The sequence below is a fragment of the Pyrgilauda ruficollis genome, unplaced genomic scaffold (assembly GCF_017590135.1).
Source record: "Pyrgilauda ruficollis isolate IOZ18807 unplaced genomic scaffold, ASM1759013v1 scaffold37, whole genome shotgun sequence".
Classification (NCBI taxonomy): Eukaryota; Metazoa; Chordata; class Aves; order Passeriformes; family Passeridae; genus Pyrgilauda; species Pyrgilauda ruficollis.
Genome location: NW_024525156.1, coordinates 3902027 through 3923855, shown reverse-complemented (window position 1 = coordinate 3923855; position 21829 = coordinate 3902027).

Sequence of the window (21829 nt, the reverse complement as noted above, 5' to 3'; positions counted from 1 at the left end):
AAGTGAAGATGAACAACTGACATTTAACCTAAGTGATGATGCTCTGCTTTTTAACTGTGAGTTTGATAAATTTAAAACCAATTTGGATCCATTCTTTGCTTCATTGCCTCTGCAATGAAACTCCAAAAATTTGACCCAAGAGAATATAATTCAAGATGGAATAGATGCTTAGTAGATATATATGTCTCATTCTCATAAATTCTCTAAAGTACTGAGAAAATGCAATTACATTAAGGAAGGTTTTTTTTTTTCTTTTTAACGTTTCTTTTTTTTTTTAAAAAAGTTCTTTTGTTACTGTGTGATATTTCTACTCACAAAGAAAAAAAACAAACCTGTTTCCTGAAGAACATCTCTCTTTGATTTACTGACTGCTTTGGCAAGTGTTTGCTTCTATGACAATCTACTGCTGCAAGTGCTGGTAATGAGTAAACTCCTTCAAGTAAAACTGTGACATGTTCTAATTGACCCTGAACTGGAATGACAGCATTATAACTCTGTGTTATTCACCGATAATCTGTTTAAGACTTTACTCTGACATCATTCACTGAAAGTGATATCCTTCCTGAAATCAACTGAGTGATTTGCACAATAAGAGAATGTTTGAATTGAGAACGTACCTCAGGTTTATGTATATTTTTCTTTCTTATATGCCTTTCCGTGGAGTACAGTGACCCATACTTTTTTCATTGTGGATAGCCAGAAAAAAAATGACAGGTGAGAGTGTTGACTTCTTAGGATTTGTTTTTTTGATGTCCCCAGTCCCTTTTCTTCTCAACTGTCTGGCCTTCCTTAGCTGCCTCACTGCACTAACTGCTTGTCCTACATCTTCAAAAAAAAAGTCTTTTGGCTTCTCCTTATTGGGTTCCTGTATTTTCCTGCAATTCCCAATGTAGTGTTTCTCTTCTAGATGGTACAAGTCCTACTGGAAAACTTCCTAAGGCATTGATATTTCCTTATCGAGTCAATTTGGGTTTGGGTCTCTCCTCTTTCAGCTACGGAACACACATGGTCATCACCACCCATTAGGGAAAACCTGTGTGATCAGGCTCAGCACGTTGCTTCAGCCATACCTCCTCCCCATTTGCAGCATTATAAAGGACTCTACACACACCAGCCTATCTTCAGCAAAGCTTGCCAGCTATGAACAGCAGTCTGAATACCAAACCTCAGGTGTGTACTTCTCCACATAATGTCACCTGGCAGTTACAAACAAGGACAGGATATTCAGCCATGTTCTCATATTAAAAAAGCCAGAACCTCTTTTTACACAAATATAAACTGATTATTTTATCACAGTTTGAAAGTATATTCAGCTTTTATTCACAGATGTATGCAGGTATTTTGTGTCCCACCAACTGTCTTGGTCATTTCCCCAATAGGAAAATGACTATATAACACAAGGATAATAGCACGACTTCATTCAGTTCTCTTCTAGGATATTATCTGGATTCCTTTTATTTCTTTGTTTATTTATTCATGCCTATGTCTCCTAAATATCTTCCAGCAGTGAGCTGCCTACATAATTTTAAATTTTGTTTCAATTGCAGAACTTTATACATCACTCAGAAAGAAAGCACTCTTTTAGTGAATGACCTACAGACTCACCTGTGATAGATTTGTGCATGCAAGTTCAAGTTCTCCATCTTAAGACAATTATGTAACAAGTCTGACTCAAGTGGAGTTATCCCAACTTCTGTGTGCAGAGTTTATGTCATTATCTTCTTTTTTAAAAATTGCCTACTCTCTTTTCTCACATAATTCTTTTTCAGTGTCTAATTTTCCTCTCTATTTATCTGTGTACTAATGCACTCCAGGATCCTGTTCCCTACTCTATTCTGTCTTGTAGGAGGACTGCTTAAGTCTACAGTGTCACAGAGCAGCTAGTAGTATTTAGTGACCTCCTGCTCTATTAGATGGAAATTGATTTTCCTCTTCCAGGCAAGTGAAAAATCCATAATGTGCTCCATCAACTTTGTTTGTGCAGCAGCACTGGAAACTGAAGCTACAGGTGAAGACACAGCTCTTCAGACATCATAAATGACAGCATCTTTTCTCAACATCACAGTAAGCAGACTGCAGTAAAGCATTTCTCCAGCAGTTTGCAGTAAACCTGGTAAGGACCTGCTGGCTGACATTTGTCTGGCAATGTGTGTTGCTGAATTCCCCCAATTACATTTCACAAATGTGAATTCTCCTGTAAAAAAGTTACATTATATGGCCACAAATAATAAAATCTACTTGCAGGCCATTGCCCCCAAACTTAATTGGAGAAATACTATTCAAAGAGCAGTGCACAGTGGTGCTTCTGTGGATAGAAAGCCAAAGCTGATACATTCTTTTGATAACAGCAATTTACCTACTTAGCCACAGAATTAAATAACAATAATCACTATTTATGATGAGTCTTTGCAAATAAGTATTCAATACAATAAGATCAAGTACTGCCACATCTTTGGGAATTTTCAATTCCTATCTGGACAGCAGTGCTTTTTGATCACTCCTTTGTTTTAGAGGGGCTGCTCCTGGGTTCAGGATGCATAATTTTACCTCTGTTTTCATCTGTGAGCCTGAAACATTTAAACTAGTATTAAGAATGACCAAAAAGATCAGCACTCAAGCGTTACTGTAGTGCTTCTTTCTTTGACCTTACTTTCGTTTGAGCAGAAGCTCAAAAACAATTAGTAGCTGTAGAATATGTTCACCCAGATCCAATATAACATCCTTTTATGTGAAGAGAGGGAATGGAGTGGAAACTTGGTCACCATAGCTCAACTTGATGGGTGCCTAGCTGTACGAGGTGTTCAGGCACCACAGTCTTGGCTGCAGTGTTAGAACCTGCATAGAATACAATCAACCTAAAAAAGAAGTGGGAAGTGTAGTATACAGACACATTAACACCAAGGGAAATCTTTTTTCAACAGTGTAGAGAACATATTTTCTGGGAACAATGTCCTCTTTGTTTTTATAGCCAGCTGGATGGAAATTTCCAGGCAGATATACTCACAGCAAAAGAAATTAAAACAGACGTTCACATGATAACGAGGGAGGACAGTCAAAAGATAGCCAGGCTGCAGTCATAAAGCAAGTAGGAGTACTGTTTCAGCATAAGAAATTTCTTATTTTATCATAACTTCCAGTGAAAACAACACTCACCAGGGGATAGAAAAGAGTATAGAGAATTGGTCAGTTGAGGTTTCCATCCAATCAGCTCTTTTGCAATCTAGATAGATGATACAGCCCCAACACAATTAATGGTAATGCATTTGCATGTCAAATGAGCATATGAATATCCCTCCTCTTTATCTCACAGAACAGTTTTGAAGCATCACATAAGCTGTAACTTTCAGGAAAGATAATAAGAACAAAATGCTATTAACATCCTATCATTAGTTCTATTGTATTTTCTTTTTATCTGTTAATCACCATGGTTTCTAGCAATAAAAACTGTGACATTGTGGAAGTCAGGCTTCTCTTTGAGCAGGGCACAATATGAAAGGACTGCAAGAATTGTCATGTTCTGTGCACTATGTCTTTGACACTCAAGTTTTCTGAAGAGGCAGTGGCCACAGGGGAGCCCTGCAGAGCTGGTAGCTCCTATGAGGGAGATCCAATTCCTTCATTCTGGAGTTGCAAAGAGGCAACTATGCAAGAATGACTGGGCTGTTAAACACCAGACAAGAGAGAGGGAATTGTATGAAATTCACAGACTCTCCTGCTTTTCAGTACCCAACTTGTCACCTCCAAAGTTACTCTTTGAGAAAGTGTGTGCTCCTGAATGTACTTATGGAGATGAGTGTATGTATATGAGATGCAGTAGGAATGGACTAATTATGTCTTGCCTCTATTTCAAAAGACATGTCTATAGTTAAAAAAACAACCAAAAAAAGTTTTTCCTTTACTATGTGAATTAGCTAAAAGAGGAAAATACTAACAAAGGAAAGATTATTAGGATTTTGAAATGAGTTGAACTTTCAAATTTATGTCTGAAGCAATAACTTGAATTAAAAAACATAATTAATTTTGTCTTTGTTAAAATCAGCAAGAAAATCCCTACTGGGATTTGGTTAATGGATTTTTCAGATCCATTAACCTATTCTTCCCAACTTCCACAGCCTTTTTATTAAGCACATCAGGCAGTACAAATTCCCTTTAGTATCTGCTCATAAATTTGTTCAGGAGTTTGTTCAGAATCTTTTGCAACCATTCATTCTTCTACCTCTACAAAATCCTGTGGCAGCAGCTCCTAAAGTTCAACTTCTCTGTAAAAAGGTATTTTATTCATCAGTTTTAAAGTGACACCCCACTAGTTTTAACAAGTACCCCTAATACTGAGGTCAAAAACCATCCTGCAGTCACCCAATCCACCATATTAATCATCTTGTTAGTCTCAGTCAACCTGCCAACACACCTCCTCACCAAATTTAAGTTCCCAGGCTGTTTAAAATCTTCAAACATGTGGGATACTTCATCCCTTGATTGTGTTTGCTGCCCTTCTCTGCTTCCAAATCTGCTATATCTGTCTTGGGATGTGGAGACCAGGACAGTAGTAAGTATTCAAGGCATGAGTGCCTTGGGTTTTACAGAGGCAAAAGACAACCCTCTGCCTTGTTCTCAAGATTTTTCCTGACAATGCTCAACATTTTTTCATCTTCTGTTGACTACTGCTACATGTGGACACGCTCATTCCAGAGAATAATCCTTGGTGACTCCTCAGCCTCTTTCCAGAGTTTAATTTAAGCAGCAAATGTTCTGGACTTCTTAAATGCAGTCCAACATAGGCATTTTTTACCGCTGGGATCAGAACTAGTGTGTGTGCTGATGTGGGTTCTCTGCTTCCCACACCTAAACCAGACCTTTTTTTTCTGATGAGACTAGCTGGAAAAAGTAGTTCTGCTGTCACTAATCCCTTACAGGTGGTTTTCTCTTCCTTGCAGTTCATCAATTCCTCGTATTTCCACAGAAGGGGAAAGGATTAAGCCTGCTGTTACTGTTGCGTACTGCTGCATTTGGGAGATAAAACCTGACCTTTCTTGTCTTTTGCCTTCTTCCCTCTCTATTTACTCCTCTTCAAGCACAAATCCAGAGTAAGTAGAAAAGAAAATATTGTGTCTTCCAGAGTGGAAGCTGTGGGATAAGTGCTCCCTTCTGTGCCTCTGCCATTTGGTGAAGAGTCACATCTGTTACGGTTTGTGTCTTACATTTGCTAGACACGTACCAAACATTCTACTTCCCTGAAGTGCATCCTTTCTTTCATTTGCTCTTGGAGAATGATGTTTTCTCAGTGAAATGTGATAAAGGTCGTGCTTTAAAGGTCCTTCCCACCCATTTACAGCTACTTATATTTTTGTTTTTAATCAGGTCAAACAATTTACTTCTATCCTGCAGGACGGCAATTGAGGCTTCTGCTTTTTAGGCTTTCTTTTAGAGTTTGCCCCAGGGCTAGTAATAACAAAACAGTAAATAGTGTATTACAGCTCTTATAAGGTTAAGATACTTATTCTAGTTTGAAATGTCAATGTTTTGCTGCTTCCAGCAGCACAGTGCAAATCCATGACAATGCCTTTTTAAGGCACTAATGTCAAATGTTAAAGGTTTTGTAGGCTGGATAGTTCTTGGCATAGTCCCCCATACAAATCAGATCTGCTAATAGAAACAATGGGATAAAACCTCTCATTAAACAGACTTTACTAATGTATAGGATGTAGCAACTCAACTGCTTCCACAGGAGAAAAATATTCACTGCACTTCCTCATCCACTTACTACTGCTCTCATTTCAATTTTCTCATCCCTTCATTACCCCCACAAACAATAGTTTTAATATAAATCTTATGACTGAAGAAAATCATGCTTGCTAATGAAAAAAAAAATTAATGGTTTTGTAACGATCTGATGGTGAAGTCAGAACAGCTACTCTTATCACATGAGCTAAAAGCCTATCTGCAATGCCAGTTGCAGCCATGCTTTAGACAAATCCTGACTGTTTTATGGTAAAACAAAACGAAAAACCATAAAATACACCTAACCAAAACAAAAAACCAGTAGCAACTGTAGAAGCCAGCCAGACTATTAAAGGAATTTGCCATACTGAAATACTTTTATAAAATGGTTGTTGATAAGTTGACCAGGTTATTGAGTTAAAATACAGTGATTCACCATCTACAGTTATCTGAACCTTCTGGCTGTTGCTGTCTACTTTTAGAACTTTTTTCGACTGCAGCACAATTTCAAAAGTCCTGAACTTGTGTAAAGATGCACAATTAGACAACATATTAGTACAATTTTTGAAGAGGAAATTCTGTACCATTTTGTAACATGGTCTGCACAGAAATGAGCAGAACCACAGCTTGGTCTGTCATCTAGGATGCATCACTGTGCCCCAGTTTCAAAATCTAGGTGGCCAGCCTTTCCAATCACTAAGAGACTTACTATGTGCGCATGTCAAAATCTTGTTGCTCTCACTTGCCATAGCCACTCAGCTCTTTTTCAACACCTTTTTCAAGGTTCTGACTCCTGTTCTTCTGTTAGAAGAGAGGGAAAAATATCCTTCTTTTGTGAGAAACTTACATTGCCCAACAAACCATCTAAATGAACAGCTAATTTCTGGGGATGAGGGTACATCCATATACTGATATATAGATATGCATTGATATTTGTGTATGTATGTATTCATATATAGATGCTGAATTGCAAAAGAAAATCTGTGAGTGTTCAGCTCTAATTGTAATGATGTATTTTAGGAGAAAAATGGATAGGCAGGCAGAGAGTCAGAAGGAACAAGACCCAGCAAGTGCATGGGTTTCTGAGATGCTTGACCTGTTGTTCTGTAAGGCAGAATAGATTAAATAATAGGGAGCGTGACCTGAAACAACGGACTTAAGTCCGCTACATGGCAAAATCAATCTCAGCCTATAACAAGGAACATGACTTCACAGCTCCAAGGTTTTTTTTAACTACATTTGAAAGCACCTTAAATCTGAAATTCACAGCTTGAACGTGTTTATATAAGTTGAGTTAGACTGAAAAATCAACCACTTCCTTCTTCCTTCCTGCTGTTGAAAAGAAGTCAAAGTTTTTAGTCTCTTTTTAATAAAAATATCTTTGCAGAAGACTTCAAGTTTTTTGTTGAAACCTGACATTTGGAAATGTTTTCCATGAACACAAAAGTAATTTTCAAACAGTTTTATTCAGGCAGAAACATGCTATTTTCCTGATGTTCAGTTCCTAATTAGTAGTTAAAAATCTAAGTTCTTATTGTAAGACAAAGTTAGCTTAATTAAAAAGATATATTCTTCAAAAAACATTTCTCTCAAAAACTAACATTAACTGTTTCTTTCCATTAAAGTTCCAGATGTGCTAACATTTATATATTAAGTCAAAGTGATATTAAGTGACATTACTACTTTTTTAGCTATGAGCTCTGTTAAGCACATTTTTTATAAAGTATTGCACCTGTGTATAAGAGGTGCTTGAATTAAAAACAGGGAGAGCAGTAGGTTACTAAGAATTAAGAACCTAGGATTAACCTGCCTGCACCTCAGTTTCAAAACAACGTTTTCATATTTATAAGAAGCAGATGACCACCTTGAAAGACAATACATTTTTTATGAAAACAAATAATGATGAATTAAGAACTTATATATATAGTATGAAGTCCTGAAAATGCCAGTATTTTTTCTGCCTTTTTCCCCCCATTTCCTTGAGTACTCTGAATATTTTTATTCCTGTAGAACAAGAGACTGTCATGGATTGACTCTGGCACAGTGCCAGTGCCCCCATGAAAGGTGTATTTCCCAAAACCTCACTTCCTGGTCAAACTACGACAGAGACTAAGAAAAAGTTTAGGAACAAGAAGTTAATAATTTTCTTTAATTTAAAGCCCTCTCAGATTTTCCTTTTTACAGAGGGAAAAATAAATAATGAATGTGACATATTATTATTTCTTTTTTGCTAACATTTTCAGTGGAAGAGAGTAGAATAATATTGTTAACAGAAGATGACAGCAGTTTAAAATATGAGAGTAGAAATTTTTTATTATTTCTTACAGAAAACAGATTTTCAACATGATTTTGTTTATGCTAACTAGAGTATCCATGTAAAAATACTTTTTCAAGTGGTTTTTATCACTTTTGATTTTTTACAGTGTAGCTCAGGACATGTTGATTGCAATGTTTTTATGCTAGCTGGAGACAAGGAGAGTCACTTAGTTCTCTTTATCAGCTATATGGAAACTCCACAGTCTAAAATGTGACTGTCCAGTATTCAGGTGTCACAGAGCATTTGTGCAGCCAGAGTCTGACTCCTGCCCTTGTCCATAGCTTTTCTCTCTGATCAGATTTACTTGGCTCACCTAATTTATGAGACAACTGAGTGCAAGATACCTGGCCTTCAAACAATTCTGGGTTGGTCTTTAAATTACTTTTTTATTTAGCTTTAGGTTCATGGGTTTTTCAACAAGTAATCTTATAAACCCTTAAAAACTACTACTGCCAAAATGGAGAGTTACACACTCAGATAGAGGCAGTGAATTTTGGATACAAGTTTAAAATTGAAAAGCTCTTTGTATCGATAGGAGAAAAGGTTCCGTTTTTAATCAAGGCTTAGGATATGTTTTGCAGTGTTGGTGAGCTGTCTTTGCTGCCCAGATATGAGAAAGGGCACTATATGATTGTCTCAAGCACACAATAGTTTTATTTCATATCAGCAAATGGCTTTAAATGCTGAAGGCTAGTAAAAATGCATTTATTGAATAATATGTAAAGCAAATTAGGTGGTCTGATAGAAAGTGTTCTGTTCTGTGTAGCAAGGATACATATATTTTCCAGAGTTGCACAAGATTTCACTGTGCAATTTCCATTAAAGCCAAAGGGGTTTGTGCATGCCTAATTCCCAGAAAGCTCACAGGAAAATTATTCTAGGGACAGATTATACAGTAGGCCTTAACAGCACTAATAAAAACAGTCATTAAAATCTATATTCATAGTTTGCCGCCCATTTTTCATTTACCACAGGACTCTGGACTATCTCTCACTGCTTCTGTCAGAAAGAATTATCCCTGGCCACAGCAAGAAGCTTTAGCACAATGTATTTCTCGTCTTCTACAATGTGAGCTTGTTAATCTCATCACTGTTATATGTAAGGTTTATATGACTTTTTTACTGCTTTTATTCAAAATCACTGCTCCAGATTGTCATTTTATTTGCTTTAAATTGATTACCCTTGTACGTCCTCCTTCTGTGAGCACTGAAGACCTCTTGTTTTCACAGGTGGGTTATGGTCATTTAAAAAAAAAGGCTTAAAAATCCTTTGAAGCTGATGAAAAGAACAACTCCTTACATTAACTCGAAGCAAGGATGAAATCATCAACAAGCACCTGCTTGCAAGGTGGGCTTCTGTAGACTCTATAGCCTTCTTTAACACCTCACTTTATTTGACAAGTCACTGTTGGCTAAAGATACTGAGGAAATCAAGATATAAGGGAAATAATTGGCCAAAATTACTACTTTCTTGTCTGTCTTAGGAAAGACAGGATATTTGCTGAAACTGAGGTTCTTGCCCTACTTCAGGTAAGCACCTGCTGATGGTAACAGGAAAGCTTAATTTTCCAGTGTCACTTCCTTTTGAATATTTTTGGTGGAGATAAAAACCATGGAAATTAGGGGACAGCTTATTACTGTTCTTAATAAGCATCACAGCCTGTCTTCAGTGCTGTTTACAAGTTTCTTGTGGACTGTTAGTTTCCTTGAATCCAACTTTGGTGCTCTTTCCCATAAGGATAAGGCTTGGATTGGTTATGGTCATTTTTTTTTTGGGTTTTTTTTTTGGTTTTTTTTTTTTTTTGTTTGTTTGTTTGTTTTTTTGGTTTTGTTTTTTTTTTCATCTTGATAGCATTGTGGTTGTCTGGATATCCTATTTAATCCCTTTTTTTCTGCTTCATTGCTTTTATATCTCCCCTCACCCTTCTCCCTCATGTTCTTTTTCTTCAGCACCTTTTTCTGTCACCACCCAGTTCTCTTATCTTCACACACTTTTGTTCCTTCTCCCATTCCAAGCTCACTATTTTCCTGTCCTTCCCATTGCACAAAATTATTATGTCCTTAAGTGCAAGGAAAATTAACTAATAATATAGCTGTGTTTCAGCCTGTGTATATTTGCATACATGTAAATACACACAATAGAAGTGATGTATTAGCAGTGTCATTTACTGTGTGTATCATGGTACTACGGTGTTAGAGTTTACAGGCTGGTGTGTGTAACTACTGAGGCATGGTTTCTCCTTCAAAGGCTGTCTGCCAAAATTGCCTAAACAATCCTGTCTCGCCCCCTTTGGGGCACTTTTCACCTTAGCAGCAAAAGGATTGAGAGTTGTGGTGAATGCAGAGCTGCTGTGCAAAGACAGCTGAAGGACAGAGACCTCTCCTGTTCTGGCCACTGAAGAAATGAGAGCAAGCACACAAGTCTGTGCCTTGTCAGTCTGCAGCACTGTGTAAAATTATTCCTTTGCAGCACTGAGGGGTTCTCTGAAATGCATACTTTTCATGAAGCAGAGACAAATGGAGAAATGATAGAGGATAAAGAAAACAAGTGTGTCCTTAATCTTTTTTTTTTTTTCTACCATCAGAAGATTCTACTACTGGCTTCAAACAAAACAGCAAAAAGTGACTGCAGATATTTAAGAGAGAGGAGACAGTTCATTTGTTGACATAAACACAGTAGGGAAACCAATAAAATCTTAAAATCTTGGACTGAACAGAAAATTCTTGATTTTATTTAAAACTTCTTTTTAACATGTTTTTCCTGTTTAGTTGTCCTTTCTTTGTAGAGTTATGGATAAAGCAGGAGAGGTTGCACTGAATGTGTCAAAACTGATGAGTGTTTAAAGAAATTTCAGTCCTTTGCAGGCATAACTTTAATGAGTGTGATGCCTTGACTCCTCCACTGTCTCATGATTGCATCTTCTGTGTAAAGTGGGTCTAATTTATTCTGTGTAACATAGGCTCTTCCTGCGTAGCTCAGAATAGGTGGTCCCTGCTCCAAGTTACTGTACTCTGCACTGGCAAAAAGTCAAATGTCTCCCGTTAATTGAATAGATGATACCTTCACCACTTCTCCTAGGAGCAAGGCACACAAGCACCAAAGAGGTGGTGGACAGGAGTAGGGTGACAGGGAGCACATGGCAGGAAGACAATTCACTGATTCTAGATAGCAGCATTGTGTTAAAATACCAGTCAAGGTTTTGGATTGCCCCATGTAAATCTCATAGCTGTCTGAGACCATCAAGACCTCTAATCTCAACCTTGTGTACCTAAATGGCTTCAATAGGAAGTTATTGGTTTATCTAGGATGAATAACCTACATCTTATTTAAGTTTAAACTAATTTTTACTGGTGTGGACCCATGAAGAAAAGTAGGTTCATAGTAGGTGAGTCTCTTGACAAAATTACATTTCCTTTTTTTCTGCAAACTCTAAGACAAAACAAATTATGGTATCTGTCTCTAATACGTGACAGCTAATAAAACTGATCATCTTAGGGAAAAATTATAGTTGGGGATTAATCATTCACATAAATGTTAATGAGGATTGAGTTTAGTAATAATCCAATTCTATGAGGTTTGGAAATCCAATTCTATGAGGTTTAGTACTAATCCAATTCTATGAGGTCTGTTAATCTGAACTTGGAAGCCAAAAGAAAGATTGCATTGGGCTGGTGGTTTTGGGTTGTTTTACCTACCACAAACCCCACAAAGTGTGTATAATATCTCATACCACTGAAAATCCAACTCCCAGTAAGTCTCAAGGCCAGGTTGGACAGAGCTCCGAGCAACCTGTTCTAATGGAAGGTGTTCCTGCCCACATCAGGGGGATTGGAACTACACGATATTTAAGCTCCCTCCCAGCCCAGGCCATTCTATGATTCTATGATTCAATGAAGCCTGAGCTGTACCTACAGGATATTTGTTCCAGTTTTTTTTCTTTTCTTATTAGAATTTTTTTATACCCTCTCATGTTATTATACTAATAACTAGCCATTTAACAGGTTCAGGTTCCTTGATGCTAATTGGACATGACACAAAATTTTGTCAGAGAAGGAGATAATTAGGATGCATCATTAGCTTCTGTGATGCCTATATTCATTAAACTGTATTTCCCTCCTTCTTTACAAATTATGGCCTTATTTATGGTTATTTCTCCTTGGGCTTTTCTCTGTGATGTTCTCAACACATCCCACTGCTTACAAAATGGTTTGAATTTTTGTTGACTTTTCAATATCTTGAAAGCACTTGGAATCTCATGGGATACAGGCTCCAGAGAAAAGTATCAAAACAGACTTACCTTGTTGAACTAGCTAAAGCACAGCTGCCTGAAAGCATCGTGCAGTGGATCAGTAAGCATTTAGCTCAAATTTTCTCTACAAACATTGCCACACAATCCAGACACGATACATGCTGATCTTTGTGCCGCAAGCAGTCCAACTTGCAATTCCACAGTAGATTTTAGAATGTTACTTCTATTCAGAGGAAAAAAAGGCCACAACAGTATATACAGAAACCAAATGGATTTGTATTTTTAGAATGAAGCCTTATTCTCTGAAATCAAAAGTATCATCTTCATGGGATTCATAATCTATTTTTTAACAGTTGCTGGGATTTAGGTTCCTCATGAACAACTCCAAGAAATCTTCAGCTTTCCAAGGAGTAATTCAGCATTCTTCAGGTAGTAGATTTTTTTATTTTTCTTCTTGTAAGATTTGTGGAAAGGCATTTAAATAATGCTAGAGTTATATAGGACTGTCCTTTCCCTAAGTAACATAAATCCTGTCTTGATTCATTTTCCCTTTGTACTTTGATTCTTTTAGATCACCTTAGGCAAATAAACCTAAATTGTATAATACATCAATATTTCTGAGGAAAAAGACTGAGCTTGACTGAATATTGAATTCCACACCTGACTGTGCTACTTAGCTTAAAGAACTCCCTTTTTATGATGGTGAAGCAGAATATGCAAGTTTAATCCTCTCATTAAGAGACAAACTTGAAATCATGTTTCAAGGATTTATGTAATAAACATCTTTGAAAATTACTATAATAAATAAAACTATTATAAGATGTATAGTTATGAATATTTATGCAAGTATGTGTTCAAGAAAAGCAGTGAGAAGAAAGTGTTTTGGGGTAGGTTGACATTATTTTGCATGGGAATAGAGTCTCAAAAAGAGCAAACTCATCTTTTACTCCTACCTGTCATCACTTAATGACTATCATTGATCAGTCAGGGCATTTTTGGCACAAAAAGGAGGTGACTGAAGAAGGGTAGAACTACAGAAAGATTGCTGCAAAAAAGTGAAGATCAGCCTCCTTTTTATAAGTTGTAGATCATGCAAGAAGCAATGGACTTTAGCCACACCAAGACACGCAGGTAAGGCATGGGCTAGGTGGGATCCTCCAAAATGTGGACGATGAAGACCAAGAATCTACTTCTATGGGAGATTGCAGAGCTCCTGTCACTCAAGGTCTCTAACAGCAGTTTATGCAGAAGCCTCCCAAAAATGATGCTGCCCTAGAGAATGGACTTGCTGATCAATTGAGATTCCTTGGATCTAGATTTTATGTCTTCTTTTTATTCTGTGCTTCTTCCAGCTGATAAATACTGGAGGCTACAACCTTACTTCTACCTTACCTTACCTACTTGCCAAAGTTGTAGGGAAAATCTGGGATGTCTCTTTCAGTATTTGGAGAGGGGGAAAAAAAAGATAAAAAAATACTGATGTCTTTATTTATTTTGCAGATATTTCAACTCTTATAAACAAGTCATAAATTGAAAATCTGGGGAGTATTCATTGCTTTTTTCCTGCAAAACAACTACATTCATTCCCCCGTTGGACAGAGAGCAAAAGTGGCAGAAGGCTTAAGTGGTGCCGGTGGATTTGGCAGGAAGGAAGGATGGGTCTTTCACAATGTGCAACAACATTTATGGGACTTAGAAGGAGATTGGCAATATGGAGTTGGAGGACAAACAAGCAGAGATTAACAGGCCCATATATTCATCAAAGACAGCAAAATTGTCCACCTGACAGAGAGGGCTGGAAGTTACACTTTCTTGGAAAGAAGAGATGATGAAATGAGAAGAAGAGTTTTGCTTCTTTTTTGATTCTTTTAGCTTTTTTTAAGAGTTCTCCCACTCTTCATAATAGCTGCAGTTTCTCTGCCTGTGTCAGTCTGTACTCCAGAAGGTTTTCGTGAGCCATAATTGCTCAGCTGGATTTGCAATATCCTTCTGTCTCTAGACTTTTCAACAACACTCAGGGAATAATAGCCTGGACAAGAAAAATGGGGAAACCTTGCAAGAGAGCAAGTACCTACAAATGAGGTTTGTATAGGTAAATCTTGTCTATTCTGTCATAAGAAACAGAAAAACTCCTCTGTGTTTACATATTAGGAAATTAAAAAACCAAAACAGACAAATTTTGGTGATGGAAGTAATGTGGGAGAGGGACTATGAGAGGAACACAAGGATCAGCGTTGTCATATTTGATTTATGATTGCAGCAAAAAGGCCCAAGGGGAGGAGAAGTGGAAGGCCCAAGGAGGAGAGTGGGAGTCTAGACAAAAGGAATCGAGGTCAGAGAATAAAGAGCATGCAGAAAAGTAGAGTTCATATATTCATCTTTTGTCGGCTCTTTATTTAGATGTACTCAAGGTCTCAGCAACCAGATCTGCTCTGAGTGGTGGTGTTGGACAACACGAGCTTTGAAGATCACTTCTAGCTTAAATAATGTTATGATTATAATAAAGGAACTGCAAAAGGTATTATTTCTATGTTAAAAATATACTGTTTCTCTCTTCTCAGAGTTACTGTTAGTGATAAACAATCCTATAACGTTTACCTAACAACTCTTCTCTTTCTTTTCAGGTTCAGGCAGCACTTTTAGATGTGCTTTCCATTCCATTGAACCCTGCCAAGTATGATTTTGTCCACAGAAGAGCAACATTAGCCAGAATCCAACTTAACCTGGTCTAGCGATATGACCTGATCCCATCGTGCAGCACCAGGACAAAAGACAGGTAAATGCAGACCCTATTTCCATGTCACTAATGTTTGTTTCACATTATTACACAGTTGCACAAGTTTCATGCTGAGGGGAGGTTGGCGGGAATTAATTTGGTTTCACCCTCACAGTGAATTCCAGCATTGTAGAACATTCTAGTTTCAGAAGTATGTTTAAATTCTCACCTAAATCCTTCTAAAAGTAAAGATTATGAAACTGCAACTTGGGACCATTATGACATTTTAAATTAATGTAAATGGCCATGTTCTTAGTTATTTCGTATGAGCAGAATACAAAAATTGTCTTAAAAGGGGTGTAAGTGCTTGTCAGGGGCACCCTGTGCTTGAAAAATGTTTCCTCTATCAGTGTGAACAAAGCTGATGGCATGAAGGATTGAAAACACATAGGTCACAACAACCCCTTAGCTAGGGGCTCAACTATTACCCTGAGAGGCATAGTATAAAGTTGTAGGGACAATAAAATGCTGATACAAAGCTCCCATTTAAGGCAAGTGGCATTTGGTCACTAGAGAAGTAGTTGTCCCTGCAGTGCATTCATTTTTCTGAAGTGATCAAATTTTTATCACTTTCTGTTTCATCTTGCAAAAGGGGGATAATGTTTCATGATGGAGATAATGAAAACCAACCATCTAGGGACCCATCAGACAAACAAACTTCTAGAAACTGCATTTTAAAAAGTTCCATATCTGCTTGCCTCTTATATGTGTGAATCACAGTTTTACCACCTCCTCTGAGAAATGCCAGATTTAATATATGCCCCATCTAAGCAACAGATGTGTGTGTAACACAAAAAGGTGTGGAGGGAGATTTCTTAGAAATAAAACTGCTTGGTGGAAGAGAAAATATTTGAACATACATTTCAAAGGCTTGTTTCAGCAGATAATTTCAGACTTTCCAGGCAAAGCTTAATAGAAATCACTGCTGTTAAGAGAATAAATATTATGTATATATATGGAACAGAAAATAAGTACAGTTACAGTTCAGATGCATCTTTACCTAACATATTCTAATATTTTCCTGTATATAGTACCTGTTTTCCAAGTTGCCTAATTATACAAGACAACTCAATTCACTCCTAGAGAGTATCAGGAAATCTTTAAAACTTTAAAATTCTTTAGCTCTTGAAATGAACAATTACATTCCATGAAAGGGAAAAAAAAATCTTGAAATCAGAGAAGTATAACAAACACTCTGAAAAGGAGATATGATCACATAAAGTGCAATTAGAAAAAAGAAAAATAAGATTTGGAAAAGGAGTGAATACAATGAAATGGATAGGAATGACGTGAAGTACACTGAAAAACACTGAAACTTGAGAAAACTATTAATACAGAAATTTCGAAACCAAGGAACAAAATTAAATTAAGAGACTGAAGAACAAACTGATGAAATAAAAGGCCAAACAAAAAATTTGGAAACAAAGTGAAAATAATAAAATGGAGTGAGGTAACAAAAAGTGCATTGGAAATGGATGAAACCTTGCTGAACTGATCCTCACAGAAATTGCAAGATTCATTTCCCTTCATGAAATAAAAAATTTCCTTTCATGAAAGGAAATAAAATTTTGAAATCAGAGAACAAAGTGGAAGAAACACTCTAGCAAGGACATATGATAAAATCAAATTCACATGGAAAAACTCTGAAAATTGGGAAATGAAGTGAATATAACATACTGGATTCGGAAGAAATGAGGTGCAGTGAAAAAGACCAAATCTTGCCAAAATTATACTTGCTGAAATCCCCCAATAAGAGGACAAAGTCAAACAAAGACACAGAAGAAGTAATCAATGAAATGAATAGCTAGAAAAAATTAAGATAAAATTCTGCTTTGAAGTGAAAATAATAAAAAGGCATGGGATGACATGAAGTGTAGGAAAATGGACAAAAAACTCACCACATTGATCCTTATTGAAATCATAAGACTTCATTTCCTCTCATGAAATGAAGAATTTGCTTTCATGAAAGGAAATGAAATTTTAAAATCAGAGAAGAAAGTGTAACAAACACACTGGAAAGGAGATATGATAAAATCAAATGCAAGTGGAAAAATCAAAATTTGAGAAATGGAGTGACTACAACCAAAAGGATTGGGATGAAATGAAGAACAGTGAAAAGGACCAAATCTTGCTAAAATTATGCAAACTGAGATCTGGAAACATGTAAACAAAGCAAAACAAAGAGGCAAGCAAAAAAATTTGTGAAGTGAAATGCTCAAAAAAGAAGACAAAATCCTGTTCCAAAGTGAAAACAAGAAAATGGCATGGGATGACATGAAGTGCAAAGAAACAGACCAAACCTTGCTGAACTGATCCTCATTGAAATCACAAGACTTCATTTCCTTTCATGAAATGAATAATCTCATCTCATGAAACGATGTGAAATCTTGATATGAGAGAACAAAGTATAAGAGTGCACTTCCAATGAAATTAAATTCCATAGAAAGAAATAAAAGAAAATTCAGAAATGAAGTGATTGTAACCACAAATAATTAGTTGACATGAAGTGCTCCTCTTCTGCACAGATTTTGTAGTTTCAGTGTCCCTGGAGGTTTAGGGTTTGTGGTTTTTCAATGGCTGGCCCTAAGCAGAATAGTAAAAGCTGCAATTTGCTGAGGTGCAAAGCACATGGGTGGTACAGAGCCGAAAGGTGTGGAAGAAACCCTGCTGGGGCAGTGCCATGCTCCCCTTGGCATGCATTCTGTGGTGTCAGCGTGCCTTGAGCTCTGGGCTTTGTGCTGTTCTCAACCCATGCTTGAGAAGCAGAGCCCTAGCACTAAGCAGACCACTAAAGCTGCCTTTTGCTGAATCAGGTGCTGAGCAGAAAGGAGTGTAAGGAGCAATGGTGCAGTAGGGCCGTGTTCCCCTTGGCATGCCTTTTGTACCTGTAGCATCCCTGGAGCTCTCCGCTTTTTCGTTTTCTCAACCCTAACCCTAAGCATAACCCTAACTCTAAGGGGAACAGTGAAATCAGCCTTTTGCTGAGGCTGGTGCCAAGGAGAAAAGTGTGCAGGGAACAATGCTGGGGGAGTGCCATTCTCCCCTTGGCATGTATTTTCAGTGTCAGGGTGCCTGGAGTTCTGGGCTTTGTGGTTTTCTCAGCCTGAAGCTTAAGCATAACCCTAAGGTGAGCAGTAAAAGCAGCCTTTTCCTGCAGCTGACAGGCCATACACATGGGTGGTTCCAAAGGAGCAAGGTGTGGAAAGAGTAATGATGGAACAGTGCTGTGCTCCGCTTGACATGCCATTTGTACTTGCAGTGTCCTTGGAGCTCTGGGCTTTGTGGTTTTTTCAAGCCTAAACCTAAGCAGAGCAGTAAAATCAGCCTCCTGCTGAGGTGCCCAGCATGTGGGTTGTGCCAAGAAGAAAGGCTTAGACAGAGCAATCTTTGGGCAGTGGGGTCTTCTTTCTTGCAGAGAAATGGACCAAAACTTGCTGAAACGATTCTCATTGAAATCCCCAAATCAGGGAACAAAGTGAAACGAGGAGATGGAAGAAGACATTGATGTAATTAAATGCCATTTAAAAATGAAATTTGATATTAAATGCTATTAAATTTAAAAAAAGTATAAAGTGAGGAAAATTAAGTGGAATGGGATGACATGAAGTGGAATGAAATGCTTAGATAAAGAAAAATTAGTGTTCCTGCTGAAGGGGCATAGAACAGTGTACAGAGAAGGAAAACCAGAGATGGAGGGAGAGCTAGAAGACAAGGACAACATTTCTGCCCTGCCTCAGGTCGCCCCATGTTTGTTGGTCCTGCAGATGGAGCGTGGGTTCTGCCAGCAGCAATCAGCCTGCGTGGCTCCTTTTCCAAGCTGTGGTGAGCAGCCTCTCTCCGGCACACACCAACACAGAGTGGCTGCGCCAGGCTACACCAGAATCATGGTGGTGTCTGTTCTGTTGGGGAAACAGTGGAGCCCTGGGTTTGCGTGGCGACCAGCTGCCTCGAACATTAAGTTCTTGGTCTGCTGCCTGGGATGTGGTCTGATAGCATCTTCCCATTGTCATAACCAAGTAATGAGACTGATGCTGGAAAATAAAACAGCTCAAGGCACATTCCTAGCAGTCCCGTCCCATTCATGATTTGTCCATAGCCCCAGCTGGAGATACAGGGAAGCAGCGAAGCAGGGCAGAACAGGTGCGGAAAGGACAGACAGCCAGGGAAGAAGCAGCACCACAGGGAGAAAAAGAGGAGGGCACAGACAGAGCTGACCCTCCTGGCAAGCCTTCGCTCCATGTAAGAAAACCAGAAAATAGTGTCCTCAGGGGTGTGCCACAGATAACTCCACTTTGGTGTGCTAAGGCTCCTTCCACAGCCCGATTTATGAGACAGTTTTTCCTGGGCAACCAGTGGTTTACTCCACCTATGAGGGGCAGTCTCTTGCAGACCAGTTCTGGGAGCTGTCTGTGTCCTGATGGCCTGTCAGACAAAGTCTCCTCAGTATTTGGATTTAGACACCTGACGGAAACTTTATGTGCAAAGCTGTGAAACTGAACAGAGATGTTCAATGTTCCATGTACTGGGATTTCTAAGATCAATCTGACTAGGGAGAGCAATAGATATTGTCTACCTTGACTTCAGTAAGGCTTTCAACACCATCTCTCAAGAAATCCTCTTGGGCAACCTTCAGAAGTGTGGGTTGGATGAATGGACAGAAGAAGGGACTGGAAACTCACTGAGTGATAGATCCCTGGGGATCATGATCAGTGGCACAGTGTCTAGTTGAAGGCTTGTTGCTAGAGGTGTCATCTAAGGGTCAGTACTGGACCCAGCATTGTTTAACTTTTCATCAGTGACTTGAAGGACTAGGTGCCTCCTCAGCAAGTCTTCTGGCAACACAAATCTTGAGGAGTGGCCGATACTCCAGAAGTCTGTGCAGCCCTTCAGAGGGACCTTGATAGGCTGGAGAGATGGGTGGAGAGGAACCTTCTGAAATTCAACAAAGGCAACTGCAGATCCTGCCCCTGGGGAAGAATAATCCCAGGCACCAGCACAGACTGGGTCTGAGTGCTGTAAGCAGCACTACAGCAAAGGACCTTGGGGCCCCAGTGGACAACAAGGTGTCCATGAGCCAGCAGTGTCCTTGTGGCCAAGAAAGCCGGTTGTGTCCTGAGGTGCATGAGGAAGAACATTGCCACCAGGTCAAGGGAGGTGATCCTGCCTCTTTGCTCAGCCCTGGTGAGGTGCACCTGGAGTGCTGTGTTCAGTTCTGGGCTCGTCAGTACAAGAGAGCACGGAGCTCCTGAAGCAATTCCACTGGAAAACAAAGGTGATTAAGGGACTGGAGCATCTAGGCTGAGGGACCTGGGCCCCTGTTCAGCCTCAAGAATAGGCATCCAAAAGGGTACCTCCTCAATGTCTGTAACTCTGAAGGAAGGGTGTCAAGAAGATAGATCCAAGCTCTTGGCAGTGCCGAGCAACAGGGTAAGAGGCAATGGGCAGAAACTGATGCACTGGAAGTTTCCCCTAAACATAAGGAAGAACTTCTTTACTGTGCAGCTAACCAAGCACTGGAACAGATTGTCCAGAAAGGTTCTGGAGTCTCCCTTACTGGAGATATTAAAGAACCATCTGGACACAATCCTGTGTTATGTGCTCTAGGATGGCTGCTTGAACAGGGAGGCTGGACCAGATGACGTGCTGTGGTCCTTTCCAATCGGACCCATTCTGTGATTCTGTAATTCTGACTATGCTGCTTCTATAGCAACACCAATTTACATTGAAATATTTGTTAAAAGCTTATAAGCAAGGATTAAGTAGTCAATATTTTCCAGTGCTTTTCTTGTTGAACCAATGATTGACAGTGGGATTTAATTTTTTTTTTATAAGATAGTAACTAATAAATACATTCATAAGAATAGTACTTTTGCTTCTTTTGTTTCCTGCCTGCTTTGTTCTTAGATGATTCACCACCACTGCTTATAAAGTAAAAGATTTCATATGCTACAGAAGTTGAGGCCTGAGCTGTTTTCCCTGAAAGAAAATAAGTAGCAAGCTGCAGGAGACGACACTTGACCTTGGAGAAGTTCTGTTGTCTAAATTAAGTTTTCAAACAGAAGTAAGTCAGTTACATAAATAACAGTATACTCATATTCACATCCTTGTATTCACAGTTGCTAATACAACTGTGATCTATCGGGAAGCCTTTTTTCCCATTGTAACAAACAAAATTTAAATATTAGATGTGGCCATCCATTTGGAATTAAATATTTTATTTGGTAGTTTATCCAGCTATCTCAAAGAGCAAATTTCAAAGTTGAAAGAGGAAGGAATACTCACATTTCTTGTGTTTATCTTCCTCCAAACTCCTGCATTTAAGATGGGATAAGTGAGATTGTGGGCATAACATTGGGAGTTCACATGACAAAGCCATGGATTAGGGAAGAGGCTGGTTCTCTGTTTGCTTTCTTCTGGAAGCTGTGTGTGCAGTGACAGCGTGTATGTTGGCCATGTTCCTCTGAGCATGAAAGGAAACACTTGTGTTTAGTATGTCTCTCTAAACATAGAGAGGTGAACTCTTGTGTTTAGTATGTCCAGGAGAGGAAAATCTGTAATCGCCAAAATGTGGCAGCTGGGGGTGGTAGCCTCAGTACTGAGGAAACTTCCTGGGAAGTGGAGAGCACAGCAGATATTTCTCCAAACCAGCTGCTGAGTGGGCAGCTGCTGAGAGAAAGGAGCCCTCTTGCTTCAGTGTGCGAGAAAAATGGTCATAGATTTTATTTATTTCAATTATCTTTTGTCTTGCTGGCTTCCTAGCACCCCCCCC